A 15,000-nucleotide genomic window follows, 5' to 3' on the forward strand; every position below is an offset into this window, starting at 1 on the left:
TCACATGTCCAAAAATTCAGCCAGAATCAAGGGCATGACATCTTTAAAAGGCCCCTTTCTGCACACAATAATGGCTTACGGCCATACCACCCTGAACACGCCCGATGTCGTCCGATCTCGGAAGCTAAGCAGGGTCGGGCCTGGTTAGTACTTGGATGGGAGACTGCCTGTGGAATACCAGATGCTGTAAGCTGTTTCATTTTTTTGATCATATGTTTTTTTTTTATGATAGAGAGACATATTCACATGTCCAAAAATTCAGCCAGAATCAAGGGCATGACATCTTTAAAAGGCCCCTTTCTGCACACAATAATGGCTTACGGCCATACCACCCTGATCTCATCCGATCTCGGAAGATAAGCATGGTCGGGCCTGGTTAGTACTTGGATGGGAGACCGCCTGGGAATACCAGGTGCTGTAAGCTTTTTCATTTCTTTGATCATATGTTTTTCTTATCATATAGAGACATATTCACATGTCCAAAAATTCAGCCAGAATCAAGGGCATGACATCTTTAAAAGGCCCCTTTCTGCACACAATAATGGCTTACGGCCATACCACCCTGAACACGCCCCTTTTGCTGTCAGAGTTTGTGTGGTGCTGAAGGAGAGCTGACGTGTCAGTACTGAGCAGGACAGCTGGACTAATTTGTTTGTTTTTTGGATGCGCTTTGGATTTATTTAAATACCTCAGATTTTGAGTGAATGTCCCCCAGCAGTCACTGACTGTTAGGGGGATCGTTTTTCTTTTCACCTTTTTTTCCTGTTTTTTTTCCACAATTTTGTGAAGAATTTTTGTTTTTTGTGAATGTTTGCTCGTATGTCGCGAGCAAACTCACACGGACGGATCACAAAGATGACAGGACCACGGACTGGAGAGATGGAAAAAGGAAAAGAGAACGGACAACAACGTGAACAAACAAACATGGCACTGAAACAAAGGAATGGATTAAACGACAACGAGAAGAACGACGGACAAAAAGGACGGATGAAAACGGCAAATGAAACAGGGAACGGAATGGATGACGGAGAGAGAGGAAGAGAGAGGAGCGGCGGGCTGATTGCTCCGCATGCAGAGAATGGGAGAGGTGGCGAGAGAGCAGAAAAAGAGGAAGCAAAAGTGTCTTTTGAGAGAAAACTAACACTAAACATTGAAATGGTGGGAGACAAAGTTCCTCTAAATCACGTCATGAGCAACATAAAAATGATCTGTGGGGGCCTGCTGGCGTGCAGAACCCTGGGACCTGAAAAACTGGAGGTGACGGTGAGCAACATTAAAGGAAAGGAAAGGCTGCTGGATGGATTTAAAATCGGAGAGACCAGAGTCGTGGCGAGAGAACTAAATAATGATGAGCTGGTGGTGTCTTTTTTAAACCTGCCAGCGTATATCACAGATGAAGAAATAGTTTGGAAGCTGACGGGATGGGGAGTGAAACCGACATCACCAATAAAACGCAGAATGTGGCCTGGAACAATGATAGCTGACGGAACGAGGTTTGTCCGGGTCAGATTTAATGACCAGGTACAGTCACTCCCTTACTCCACAAAGTTTAACACTGTGATGGGGAACGAATACTTTAGAGTAATACATGATAGACAACAAAAAGTGTGCAGGATGTGCATCCAGCCGGGACACATCCTGAGAGAGTGTCCAGAATTTATGTGCCACAACTGTGGGGTGCAGGGACACTTTGCGCTAGAGTGCAGCGCGAACAGCACAAAATGCACAAACTGTAAAAAAAGAGAAAATGAATGTGAGTGTGAGAACGGAGAGGAAAGCAAGAACGAGGTGGAGGAGGTGTACGAGGATGAAGACGAGGCGGAGGAGGTGTACGAGGAGGAGGCGGAGGAGAAGGAGGTGATCGGAGCAAGCAGGAAGGAGATCAGAGAAGACGAGAACAGTGACGGAGAAATGGAGCAGAGCGGAGAGAGCGGAGGAGAACGGGCGTCAGAGTGCGAGCTGGAGACGCCGGAGCTGGCTGGAGAGGGAGGACAGCAGAAGCAGCGAAAAACGAGCGAGAGAGGGAAAAAAGGAGACGGAAGGGACGTGGCAGAAGACCCGGGGGTAAGCATGAGCACAGAGGGGAGGGAGATGCCTGAGAGTGGTGTTGGACAGGCGGGAGGGAGAAAAATCACGCTAAATAATACGGGTAAAAGCACCAGTCCCAATGAAACGGACAGCGAAATGGATGTGAGTGAACTGGCGAGTGCGCAAAAAAGACTAAGTCTTGGACAACGAAAAAAGTTGGTGAAAAAATTGAAATGTAAGGACAAATAATGACTGACAATAACCCCTGTAAATCCGTTTTTTTTGTTTTTATTTTTATGATAATGGCCTTTAATTTATTTTCGATAAACGTGAATGGACTAAGGAACAAAGAAAAAAGACATGCGATTCTCTCCTTGCAGAATGACGTTTTGTGCCTGCAGGAGACCAGGTGGGATGATTCCCTGGTGGAAGACATAAAAAAAGACTTTGTGGGCCATATTTTCTGCTCCAATGGCACGTCGAGGGTGAGAGGAGTGGCGGTTTTAGTCAAAACGGGTCGGGTAACAGGGGTAAATTTGGTTTATGGAGACAAAGAAGGAAGAATAATAGTAATAGACTGTGTGTATGAAACGAAAAATATAAGAATCATAAATATATATGCACCGAATGGAGAAAAAGAAAGGAAAACATTCTTCATTGCAATAAGCAAATGGTGGGAAAGGAATTGTATAATAATCGGTGACTTTAATGTGGCGATGACACCCACCGATGTGTCAAAAAATAATGTGTTTAAGGGGGATGTGAGCAGGGGGACACTTAAAGATATAATGATAACGAAACAATGCATTGATATTTGGAGATTGCTACATCCATGGGAGAGAGTGTTCTCCAGGAGACAAATTGTACTGAATAGATTAAAACAATCTAGAATAGATTATGCTTTGGTGACATGCGAGGTAGTGAGGTGGATTAAAGAAGTTGAATATAAAACTAATATGTGGAGCGATCACGCTGGAATAGAAATCACGTTTAGAAAAGAAACGAATGTACGTAAAGGAGGGATATGGTGCTTTAATGCAAGCTTGCTGGATGATGGAATGTTTGTGAAAAGTATGGAAAGATTGTTGAATGATGTGGGATATGAGTGGAATGAGAGTGAAGATATGAATGTGTGGTGGGATAGTGTAAAAGTCAGAATTAAAAAAAAGTGTATCAATTATAGTAAAGAGAAAAAGTGGAGAGAAAATAGAAAGGAAGAGAATTTGAGAAAACAACTAAGTGAGGAAATAGCATCGCTTGACAGTGTAGATAATGTAGATGTCGAAAAATACATACATTTAAAAGAACAGTTGGGAGTGATTGAACTTAAAAAGAGTAGGGGTGCAGCCATTAGGAGTAAAATACAATATATGTATGAGGGGGAGAGGAGTACAGCCTTTTTTTTAGGTCTGGAAAAACAAAAACAAAAAAGAACAGAAATAAACGAATTATTAAATGAAGCAGGTAAAAGTGTGACAGATAAAAAGGGAATTTTAGAAATAGTAAAGGGCTATTATGAAAGCCTGTTTTCGAGACAGGAGTGTGATAGCGTGAGTGTGAACAGAGCTTTGGGTGCCTTAAAGAAAAAACTAAGCGAGGACGATAAAATGTGGTGTGATTGTGAGTTTACAGAGGGAGAAATCAGAAGTGCTTTAGAGGGGTTAAACAAAAACAAAAGTCCTGGGAGCGATGGCCTAACTGCGGAATTCTACCAAGCTTTCAAAGAGCAGCTGGTGCCCTTGGTGAACAAATTGAGTAAATATATGGAAAAAGTGAAACATATACCAAAAAGTTTAGGGGAAGGGGTGGTTACTATTTTTTACAAAAACAAGGGGGACAATAAAAATCTGGACAACTACAGACCAATCAGCCTACTCAACACAGACTACAAAATCATAGCGAAAACAATAGCCAATAGAATCAGGGAGGTAATAGGAACAATCATAGAACAAACACAATCATACAGTATACCAAACAGAGACATAGCAGACTCAATCATTTCAATAAAACAGACGGTCAGGGATATGGAAGGGGAGGGGGGAATATGGCTAGGGATTGATTTAAATAAAGCTTTTGACAGAGTAGATCACGGGTTCATGGGGAAGGTGTTAGAGAAGTTTGGATTCGGGGAGAGAATGAGAGAATGGATAAATATGTTGTATACAGGAGCGGAAAGCAAGATAAAATGTAACGGGGAACTAACTGATTCTTTTAAAATATCAAGGTCAGTGAGACAAGGATGTCCGATGTCAGCGCTGTTGTACAGCTTGGTAGCAGAGCCGCTGGCAGCACTGATATCGGAAGACGTAAACATAAAAGGTATAGGTAAGGAAAACGTAAAAATAATACAGTATGCAGATGACGTGAATATAATGGTAAAAGGAGAGGAGGATATAGAATTGATATTAAAACATGTACAAACTTATGAAAGAGCATCTGGGGCAAAAGTAAATGAAAATAAGTCAGAAATTATGTTACTAGGTAAGGAATCCAATCTAGTTAATAAGTGGGGATTTAAAACGGTGTGTGAGAGAAGAAAAGTGTTGGGAGTGAATATGGGGAAAAATGAGAATGAATGTGATGATGTAACATGGAAAGAGGTGGTGGGTAAAATTAAAAAAACATTGAATTTGTGGAAAGCGAGGGGTCTATTGTTGAGAGGAAGGGTAGCCGTAACAAATGCTCTCGTGTTGTCCAAAGTGAATCATGCGCTGAGTACTTGTACGCTTCCGGACTGGGCCTTTAAGGAGATTTCAAAGACCATTAGGGACTTTATTTGGAAAAACAAAGCAGCGAGTATAGCTCACAAAACAATAATAGGGGCTAAAGATCAGGGGGGGCTAGCTTTGATTGATTTACTTACAAAAAAAGTAGCACTAAGAGTCAAATTGATAGGCAAATTTATGGACCAGAACCGGAACGTAGTTTGGAAAAACCACTTCAAACAATATCTGTGCAGTTTTGGACTCTACAACGAGGACAACCTGTACCAGATCAATAACCTGGATTCATTTAAACACTTGCCACGGTTTTTCCAGGAAGTACTCAGTGCGTGGTATCAGGTTTCATCCTGGACTGTACCAGAGTGCGGAACGAGAGGGTCAGTGCTACGACTGCCCTTCCTCTCGAGCCCGTATTTTAAAAATGGGGAGAGGGTAATTAAGTGTGAAGCTATGTCGAAAGCGGGATATATTAGAATAAGGGATTTACTGAACTGTGGGGGGGATTTTGATTTACAAATGGTGGTGAGGGGTTTAAAAAATAAAGGGTGTGTGTGCAGAAAGGATGTGATTGAGAGAGTGTTTGCAAATGTAAAATTGTCTTTGTCGAGCGAATGGGAAAAATTAATCAAAGAGAAGGAGGGAGTGATGCAGGACGATGTGGGGGGGATCTCCCTGTGCCTAGGGGAGAAGAAACACAACATTACAGATGTCACTACAAAAATTTGGTATAGGTGCGCAATCACACATAGAATACAGAAACCCACATCCGAAGTAAAATGGACAGACACATACCCGGACATAACAAGCAACATGATATGGAAGAACATTAACATTCCGCATACACCACATGCAATATTTGACCTAGATTTTAAACTGAGGCACAGGAGGATCTTCACCTGCATCGTCCTGCATCAGATCCATAAGGAGAGGTATGAAAGAAAGTGTTGTGTATGTGAAAGTACGGATGAGGATTTAATACATTTGTTTGTTACGTGTGGGGAATTGGTTTATTTTTGGGGAAAAATAAGAGAAATGTTGGGGAAATGCAGTAAGAATGAGTGTTGGAATGAAAGGGGGTGGGAATTGTCGGTGTTGTTGGGGGTGGGAACAAAACAAAAAAATCACAATGTAATGAATATAATTTTGGCTTTTGCAAGAAAAGCGGTTTTTAACAGAAGGAATTATGCACTGTATGAAAGTAAGAAAATGAATGTGTGGAGAATGTTTGTGAATGAATGGAAAGCACATCTTAAATTGTTGTACATAGCGAATGAGAGTGAGTTTGTGAGAATGTTTGTGGAAGGTGCGAATGTGTGTAGAGTAAATGAGGAGGGAATTATGTGGGATGTCTAAATTATTTTGTTTTTGTTTTTTTGGTACGAGGGCTTCTTTTTTGGTCATGGGGAAAATGGGTGATTTGATTTGGTGTTTTTTTTTTTTTTTTCTCAGTGGTTTTTTGAGAATACTGTGGGGTTTTTGTATGTTTTTGTGGTTTGTTTTCAGAGGGGTGTTTGCTTTGGGGGAGGGACTCAGAAGAGTTGTCATGAGTTGGGGGTATCAGGGGTGGTTGGAGTTTTTTTTTTTCTGATGCTATGTTTTTATTGTTTTTAGGGTGCCGTTTGCGTCAGAGGGGAGGTTTAATTTAGAGGGTGTATGTATTGTAATAGCATTTGTTGTAAATGATGTGAAAGAATTATAAATGTTTTTGTAATTTTGATAATAAAAGATAAAAAAAAAAAAAAACACGCCCGATCTCGTCAGATCTCGGAAGCTAAGCAGGGTCGGGCCTGGTTAGTACTTGGATGGGAGACCGCCTGGGAATACCAGGTGCTGTAAGCTTTTTCATTTTTTTGATCATATGTTTTTTTTTATCATATAGAGACATATTCACATGTCCAAAAATTCAGCCAGAATCAAGGGTATGACATCTTTAAAAGGCCCCTTTCTGCACGCAATAATGGCTTACGGCCATACCACCCTGAACACGCCCCTTTTGCTGTCAGAGTTTGTGTGGTGCTGAAGGAGAGCTGACGTGTCAGTACTGAGCTGGACAGCTGGACTAATTTGTTTGTTTTTTGGATGCGCTTTGGATTTATTTAAATACCTCAGATTGTGAGTGAATGTCCCCCAGCAGTCACTGACTGTTAGGGGGATCGTTTTTCTTTTCACCTTTTTTCCTGTTTTTTTTCCACAATTTTGTGAAGAATTTTTGTTTTTTGTGAATGTTTGCTCGTATGTCGCGAGCAAACTCACACGGACGGATCACAAAGATGACAGGACCACGGACTGGAGAGATGGAAAAAGGAAAAGAGAACGGACAACAACGTGAACAAACAAACATGGCACTGAAACAAACGAATGGTTTTAACGACAACGAGAAGAACGACGGACAAAAAGGACGGATGAAAACGGCAAATGAAACAGGGAACGGAATGGATGACGGAGAGAGAGGAAGAGAGAGGAGCGGCGGGCTGATTGCTCCGCATGCAGAGAATGGGAGAGGTGGCGAGAGAGCAGAAAAAGAGGAAGCAAAAGTGTCTTTTGAGAGAAAACTAACACTAAACATTGAAATGGTGGGAGACAAAGTTCCTCTAAATCACGTCATGAGTAACATAAAAATGATCTGTGGGGGCCTGCTGGCGTGCAGAACCCTGGGACCTGAAAAACTGGAAGTGACGGTGAGCAACATTAAAGGAAAGGAAAGGCTGCTGGATGGATTTAAAATCGGAGAGACCAGAGTCGTGGCGAGAGAACTAAATAATGATGAGCTGGTGGTGTCTTTTTTAAACCTGCCAGCGTATATAACACAGATGAAGAAATAGTTTGGAAGCTGACGGGATGGGGAGTGAAACCGACATCACCAATAAAACGCAGAATGTGGCCTGGAACAATGATAGCTGACGGAACGAGGTTTGTCCGGGTCAGATTTAATGACCAGGTACAGTCACTCCCTTACTCCACAAAGTTTAACACTGTGATGGGGAACGAATACTTTAGAGTAATACATGATAGACAACAAAAAGTGTGCAGGATGTGCATCCAGCCGGGACACATCCTGAGAGAGTGTCCAGAAGTTATGTGCCACAACTGTGGGGTGCAGGGACACTTTGCGCGAGAGTGCAGCGCGAACAGCACAAAATGCACAAACTGTAAAAAAAGAGAAAATGAATGTGAGTGTGTGAACGGAGAGGAAAGCAAGAACGAGGTGGAGGAGGTGTACGAGGATGAAGACGAGGCGGAGGAGGTGTACGAGGAGGAGGCGGAGGAGAAGGAGGTGATCGGAGCAAGCAGGAAGGAGATCAGAGAAGACGAGAACAGTGACGGAGAAATGGAGCAGAGCGGAGAGAGCGGAGGAGAACGGGCGTCAGAGTGCGAGCTGGAGACGCCGGAGCTGGCTGGAGAGGGAGGACAGCAGAAGCAGCGAAAAACGAGCGAGAGAGGGAAAAAAGGAGACGGAAGGGACGTGGCAGAAGACCCGGGGGTAAGCATGAGCACAGAGGGGAGGGAGATGCCTGAGAGTGGTGTTGGACAGGCGGGAGGGAGAAAAATCACGCTAAATAATACGGGTAAAAGCACCAGTCCCAATGAAACGGACAGCGAAATGGATGTGAGTGAACTGGCGAGTGCGCAAAAAAGACTAAGTCTTGGACAACGAAAAAAGTTGGTGAAAAAATTGAAATGTAAGGACAAATAATGACTGACAATAACCCCTGTAAATCCGTTTTTTTTGTTTTTATTTTTATGATAATGGCCTTTAATTTATTTTCGATTAACGTGAATGGACTAAGAAACAAAGAAAAAAGACATTCGATTCTTTCCTTGCAGAATGACGTTTTGTGCCTGCAGGAGACCAGGTGGGATGATTCCCTGGTGGAAGACATAAAAAAAGACTTTGTGGGCCATATTTTCTGCTCCAATGGCATGTCGAGGGCGAGAGGAGTGGCGGTTTTAGTCAAAACGGGTCGGGTAACAGGGGTAAATTTGGTTTATGGAGACAAAGAAGGAAGAATAATAGTAATAGACTGTGTGTATGAAACGAAAAATATAAGAATCATAAATATATATGCACCGAATGGAGAAAAAGAAAGGAAAACGTTCTTCATTGCAATAAGCAAATGGTGGGAAAGGAATTGTATAATAATCGGTGACTTTAATGTGGCAATGACACCCACCGATGTGTCAAAAAATAATGTGTTTAAAGGGGATGTAAGCAGGGGGACACTTAAAGATATAATGATAACGAAACAATGCATTGATATTTGGAGATTGCTACATCCATGGGGGAGGGTGTTCTCCAGGAGACAAATTGTACTAAATAGATTAAAACAATCTAGAATAGATTATGCTTTGGTGACATGCGAGGTAGTGAGGTGGATTAAAGAAGTTGAATATAAAACTAATATGTGGAGCGATCACGCTGGAATAGAAATCACGTTTAGAAAAGAAACGAATGTACGTAAAGGAGGGATATGGTGCTTTAATGCAAGCTTGCTGGATGATGGAATGTTTGTGAAAAGTATGGAAAGATTGTTGAATGATGTGGGATATGAGTGGAATGAGAGTGAAGATATGAATGTGTGGTGGGATAGTGTAAAAGTCAGAATTAAAAAAAAGTGTATCAATTATAGTAAAGAGAAAAAGTGGAGAGAAAATAGAAAGGAAGAGAATTTGAGAAAACAACTAAGTGAGGAAATAGCATCGCTTGACAGTGTAGATAATGTAGATGTCGAAAAATACATACATTTAAAAGAACAGTTGGGAGTGATTGAACTTAAAAAGAGTAGGGGTGCAGCCATTAGGAGTAAAATACAATATATGTATGAGGGGGAGAGGAGTACAGCCTTTTTTTTAGGTCTGGAAAAACAAAAACAAAAAAGAACAGAAATAAACGAATTATTAAATGAAGCAGGTAAAAGTGTGACAGATAAAAAGGGAATTTTAGAAATAGTAAAGGGCTATTATGAAAGCCTGTTTTCGAGACAGGAGTGTGATAGCGTGAGTGTGAACAGAGCTTTGGGTGCCTTAAAGAAAAAACTAAGCGAGGACGATAAAATGTGGTGTGATTGTGAGTTTACAGAGGGAGAAATCAGAAGTGCTTTAGAGGGGTTAAACAAAAACAAAAGTCCTGGGAGCGATGGCCTAACTGCGGAATTCTACCAAGCTTTCAAAGAGCAGCTGGTGCCCTTGGTGAACAAATTGAGTAAATATATGGAAAAAGTGAAACATATACCAAAAAGTTTAGGGGAAGGGGTGGTTACTATTTTTTACAAAAACAAGGGGGACAATAAAAATCTGGACAACTACAGACCAATCAGCCTACTCAACACAGACTACAAAATCATAGCGAAAACAATAGCCAATAGAATCAGGGAGGTAATAGGAACAATCATAGAACAAACACAATCATACAGTATACCAAACAGAGACATAGCAGACTCAATCATTTCAATAAAACAGACGGTCAGGGATATGGAAGGGGAGGGGGGAATATGGCTAGGGATTGATTTAAATAAAGCTTTTGACAGAGTAGATCACGGGTTCATGGGGAAGGTGTTAGAGAAGTTTGGATTCGGGGAGAGAATGAGAGAATGGATAAATATGTTGTATACAGGAGCGGAAAGCAAGATAAAATGTAACGGGGAACTAACTGATTCTTTTAAAATATCAAGGTCAGTGAGACAAGGATGTCCGATGTCAGCGCTGTTGTACAGCTTGGTAGCAGAGCCGCTGGCAGCACTGATATCGGAAGACGTAAACATAAAAGGTATAGGTAAGGAAAACGTAAAAATAATACAGTATGCAGATGACGTGAATATAATGGTAAAAGGAGAGGAGGATATAGAATTGATATTAAAACATGTACAAACTTATGAAAGAGCATCTGGGGCAAAAGTAAATGAAAATAAGTCAGAAATTATGTTACTAGGTAAGGAATCCAATCTAGTTAATAAGTGGGGATTTAAAACGGTGTGTGAGAGAAGAAAAGTGTTGGGAGTGAATATGGGGAAAAATGAGAATGAATGTGATGATGTAACATGGAAAGAGGTGGTGGGTAAAATTAAAAAAACATTGAATTTGTGGAAAGCGAGGGGTCTATTGTTGAGAGGAAGGGTAGCCGTAACAAATGCTCTCGTGTTGTCCAAAGTGAATCATGCGCTGAGTACTTGTACGCTTCCGGACTGGGCCTTTAAGGAGATTTCAAAGACCATTAGGGACTTTATTTGGAAAAACAAAGCAGCGAGTATAGCTCACAAAACAATAATAGGGGCTAAAGATCAGGGGGGGCTAGCTTTGATTGATTTACTTACAAAAAAAGTAGCACTAAGAGTCAAATTGATAGGCAAATTTATGGACCAGAACCGGAACGTAGTTTGGAAAAACCACTTCAAACAATATCTGTGCAGTTTTGGACTCTACAACGAGGACAACCTGTACCAGATCAATAACCCGGATTCATTTAAACACTTGCCACGGTTTTTCCAGGAAGTACTCAGTGCGTGGTATCAGGTTTCATCCTGGACTGTACCAGAGTGCGGAACGAGAGGGTCAGTGCTACGACTGCCCTTCCTCTCGAGCCCGTATTTTAAAAATGGGGAGAGGGTAATTAAGTGTGAAGCTATGTCGAAAGCGGGATATATTAGAATAAGGGATTTACTGAACTGTGGGGGGGATTTTGATTTACAAATGGTGGTGAGGGGTTTAAAAAATAAAGGGTGTGTGTGCAGAAAGGATGTGATTGAGAGAGTGTTTGCAAATGTAAAATTGTCTTTGTCGAGCGAATGGGAAAAATTAATCAAAGAGAAGGAGGGAGTGATGCAGGACGATGTGGGGGGGGATCTCCCTGTGCCTAGGGGAGAAGAAACACAACATTACAGATGTCACTACAAAAATTTGGTATAGGTGCGCAATCACACATAGAATACAGAAACCCACATCCGAAGTAAAATGGACAGACACATACCCGGACATAACAAGCAACATGATATGGAAGAACATTAACATTCCGCATACACCACATGCAATATTTGACCTAGATTTCAAACTGAGGCACAGGAGGATCTTTACCTGCATCGTCCTGCATCAGATCCATAAGGAGAGGTATGAAAGAAAATGTTGTGTATGTGAAAGTACGGATGAGGATTTAATACATTTGTTTGTTACGTGTGGGGAATTGGTTTATTTTTGGGGAAAAATAAGAGAAATGTTGGGGAAATGCAGTAAGAATGAGTGTTGGAATGAAAGGGGGTGGGAATTGTCGGTGTTGTTGGGGGTGGGAACAAAACAAAAAAATCACAATGTAATGAATATAATTTTGGCTTTTGCAAGAAAAGCGGTTTTTAACAGAAGGAATTATGCACTGTATGAAAGTAAGAAAATGAATGTGTGGAGAATGTTTGTGAATGAATGGAAAGCACATCTTAAATTGTTGTACATAGCGAATGAGAGTGAGTTTGTGAGAATGTTTGTGGAAGGTGCGAATGTGTGTAGAGTAAATGAGGAGGGAATTATGTGGGATGTCTAAATTATTTTGTTTTTGTTTTTTTGGTACGAGGGCTTCTTTTTTGGTCATGGGGAAAATGGGTGATTTGATTTGGTGTTTTTTTTTTTTTTTTCTCAGTGGTTTTTTGAGAATACTGTGGGGTTTTTGTATGTTTTTGTGGTTTGTTTTCAGAGGGGTGTTTGCTTTGGGGGAGGGACTCAGAAGAGTTGTCATGAGTTGGGGGTATCAGGGGTGATTTGAGTTTTTTTTTTCTGATGCTATGTTTTTATTGTTTTTAGGGTGCCGTTTGCGTCAGAGGGGAGGTTTAATTTAGAGGGTGTATGTATTATAATAGCATTTGTTGTAAATGATGTGAAAGAATTATAAATGTTTTTGTAATTTTGATAATAAAAGATAAAAAAAAAAAAAAAAACACGCCCGATCTCATCTGATCTCGGAAGCTAAGCAGGGTCGGGCCTGGTTAGTACTTGGATGGGAGACCGCCTGGGAATAACAGGTGCTGTAAGCTTTTTCATTTTTTTTGATCATATGTTTTTTTTATCATATAGAGACATATTCACATGTCCAAAAATTCAGCCAGAATCAAGGGCATGACATCTTTAAAAGGCCCCTCTCTGCACACAGTAATGGCTTATGGCCGTACCACCCTGAACTCGTCCGATCTTGGAAGCTAAGCAGGGTGGGGCCTGTTTAGTACTTGAATGGGAGACCGCCTGGGAATACCAGGTGCTGTAAGCTTTTTCATTTTTTTGATCATATGTTTTTTTTTATCATATAGAGACATATTCACATGTCCTAAAATTCAGCCAGAATCAAGGGCATGACATCTTTAAAAGGCCCCTTTCTGCACACAATAATGGCTTACGGCCATACAACCCTGAACTCATCCAATCTTGGAAGCTAAGCAGGGTCGGGCCTGGTTACTAGTTGGATGGGAGACTGCCTGGGAATACCAGGTGCTGTAAGCTTTTTCATTTTTTTGATCATACGTTTTTTTTTTATCATATAGAGACATATTCACATGTCCAAAAATTCAGCCAGAATCAAGGGCATGACATCTTTAAAAGGCCCCTTTCTGCACACAATAATGGCTTACGGCCATACCACCCTGAACACGCCCGATCTTGTCTGATCTCGGAAGCTAAGCAGGGTAGGGCCTGGTTAGTACTTGGATGGGAGACCGCCTGGGAATACCAGGTGCTGTAAGCTTTTTCATTTTTTTTGATCATATGATTTTTTTTTATCATATAGAGACATATTCACATGTCCAAAAATTCAGCCAGAATCAAGGGCATGACATCTTTAAAAGGCCCCTTTCTGCATACAATAATGGCTTACAGCCATACCACCCTGAACACGCCCGATCTCGTCCGATCTAGGAAGCTAAGCAGGGTCGGGCCTGGTTAGTACTTGGATGGGAGACCGCCTCGGAATACCAGGTGCTGTAAGCTTTTTCATTTTTTTTGATCATATGTTTTTTTAATCATATAGAGACATATTCACATGTCCAAAAATTCAGCCAGAATCAAGGGCATGACATCTTTAAAAGGCCCCTGTCTGCACACAATAATGGCTTACGGCCATACCACCCTGAACACGCCTGATCTCGTCCGATCTCGGAAGCTAAGCAGGGTAGGTCCTGGTTAGTACTTGGATGGGAGACCTCCTGGGAATACCAGGTGCTGTAAGTTTTTTCATTTTTTTGATCATATGTTTTTTTTTTATCATATAGAGACATATTCACATGTCCAAAAATTCAGCCAGAATCAAGGGCATGACATCTTTAAAAGGCCCCTTTCTGCATACAATAATGGCTTACGGCCATACCACCCTGAACACGCCCGATCTCGTCCGATCTCGGAAGCTAAGCAGGGTCGGGCCTTGTTAGTACTTGGATGGGAGACCGCCTGGGAATACCAGGTGCTGTAAGCTTTTTAATTTTTTTTGATCATATGATTTTTTTTTATCATATAGAGACATATTCACATGTCCAAAAATTCAACCAGAATCAAGGGCATGACATCTTTAAAAGGCCCCTTTCTGCACACAATAATGGCTTACGGTCATACCACCCTGAACTCGTCCGATCTAGTCCGATCTCGGAAGCTATGCAGGGTCGGGCCTGGTTAGTACTTGGATGGGAGACCGCCTGGGAATACCAGGTGCTGTAAGCTTTTTCATTTATTTGATCATATGTTTTTTTTTATCATATAGAGACATATTCACATGTCCAAAAATTCAGCCAGAATCAAGGGCATGATATCTTTAAAAGGCCCCTTTCTGCACACAATAATGGCTTACGGCCATACCACCCTGAACACGCCCGATCTCGTCCGATCTCAGAAGCTAAGCAGGGTCGGGCCTGGTTAGTACTTGGATGGGAGACCTCCTGGGAATACCAGGTGCTGTAAGTTTTTTCATTTTTTTGATCATATGTTTTTTTTTTATCATATAGAGACATATTCACGTGTCCAAAAATTCAGCCAGAATCAAGGGCATGACATCTTTAAAAGGCACCTTTCTGCATACAATAATGGCTTACGGCCATACCACCCTGAACACGCCCGATCTCGTCCGATCTCGGAAGCTAAGCAGGGTCGGGCCTTGTTAGTACTTGGATGGGAGACCGCCTGGGAATACCAGGTGCTGTAAGCTTTTTCATTTTTTTGATCATATGTTTTTTTTTATCATATAGAGACATATTCACATGTCCAAAAATTCAGCCAGAATCAAGGGCATGATATCTTT

The 15,000-nt window shown here is 41.4% G+C and overlaps 7 non-coding genes and 4 pseudogenes across 7 annotated transcripts; all 11 read left to right on the forward strand.

Annotated features, from left to right (window-relative positions):
• The first annotated feature begins 73 nt into the window (after positions 1-73).
• On the forward strand, positions 74-193 carry LOC132961678 (5S ribosomal RNA; annotated as a pseudogene).
• Positions 194-315: 122 nt separating this feature from the next.
• On the forward strand, positions 316-424 carry LOC132961680 (5S ribosomal RNA; annotated as a pseudogene).
• A 12,457-nt stretch (positions 425-12,881) lies between these two features.
• On the forward strand, positions 12,882-12,990 carry LOC132961894 (5S ribosomal RNA; annotated as a pseudogene).
• Positions 12,991-13,111: 121 nt separating this feature from the next.
• On the forward strand, positions 13,112-13,220 carry LOC132961956 (5S ribosomal RNA; annotated as a pseudogene).
• A 122-nt stretch (positions 13,221-13,342) lies between these two features.
• On the forward strand, positions 13,343-13,461 carry LOC132962066 (5S ribosomal RNA). The gene has a single exon (XR_009668050.1). It is a non-coding gene; the product is annotated as a 5S ribosomal RNA (ribosomal RNA).
• Positions 13,462-13,584: 123 nt separating this feature from the next.
• LOC132962306 (5S ribosomal RNA) lies at positions 13,585-13,703 on the forward strand. The gene has a single exon (XR_009668280.1). It is a non-coding gene; the product is annotated as a 5S ribosomal RNA (ribosomal RNA).
• A 121-nt stretch (positions 13,704-13,824) lies between these two features.
• Positions 13,825-13,943, forward strand: LOC132962170 (5S ribosomal RNA). Its single transcript, XR_009668148.1, has one exon. It is a non-coding gene; the product is annotated as a 5S ribosomal RNA (ribosomal RNA).
• A 122-nt stretch (positions 13,944-14,065) lies between these two features.
• Positions 14,066-14,184, forward strand: LOC132962131 (5S ribosomal RNA). The gene has a single exon (XR_009668112.1). It is a non-coding gene; the product is annotated as a 5S ribosomal RNA (ribosomal RNA).
• A 123-nt stretch (positions 14,185-14,307) lies between these two features.
• Positions 14,308-14,426, forward strand: LOC132962416 (5S ribosomal RNA). The gene has a single exon (XR_009668388.1). It is a non-coding gene; the product is annotated as a 5S ribosomal RNA (ribosomal RNA).
• Positions 14,427-14,547: 121 nt separating this feature from the next.
• LOC132962134 (5S ribosomal RNA) lies at positions 14,548-14,666 on the forward strand. The gene has a single exon (XR_009668115.1). It is a non-coding gene; the product is annotated as a 5S ribosomal RNA (ribosomal RNA).
• A 122-nt stretch (positions 14,667-14,788) lies between these two features.
• On the forward strand, positions 14,789-14,907 carry LOC132962132 (5S ribosomal RNA). Its single transcript, XR_009668113.1, has one exon. It is a non-coding gene; the product is annotated as a 5S ribosomal RNA (ribosomal RNA).
• Positions 14,908-15,000: the final 93 nt, after the last annotated feature.

Source organism: Labrus mixtus, unplaced genomic scaffold (genome assembly GCF_963584025.1).
Source record: "Labrus mixtus unplaced genomic scaffold, fLabMix1.1 SCAFFOLD_56, whole genome shotgun sequence".
NCBI classification, from domain to species: Eukaryota; Metazoa; Chordata; class Actinopteri; order Labriformes; family Labridae; genus Labrus; species Labrus mixtus.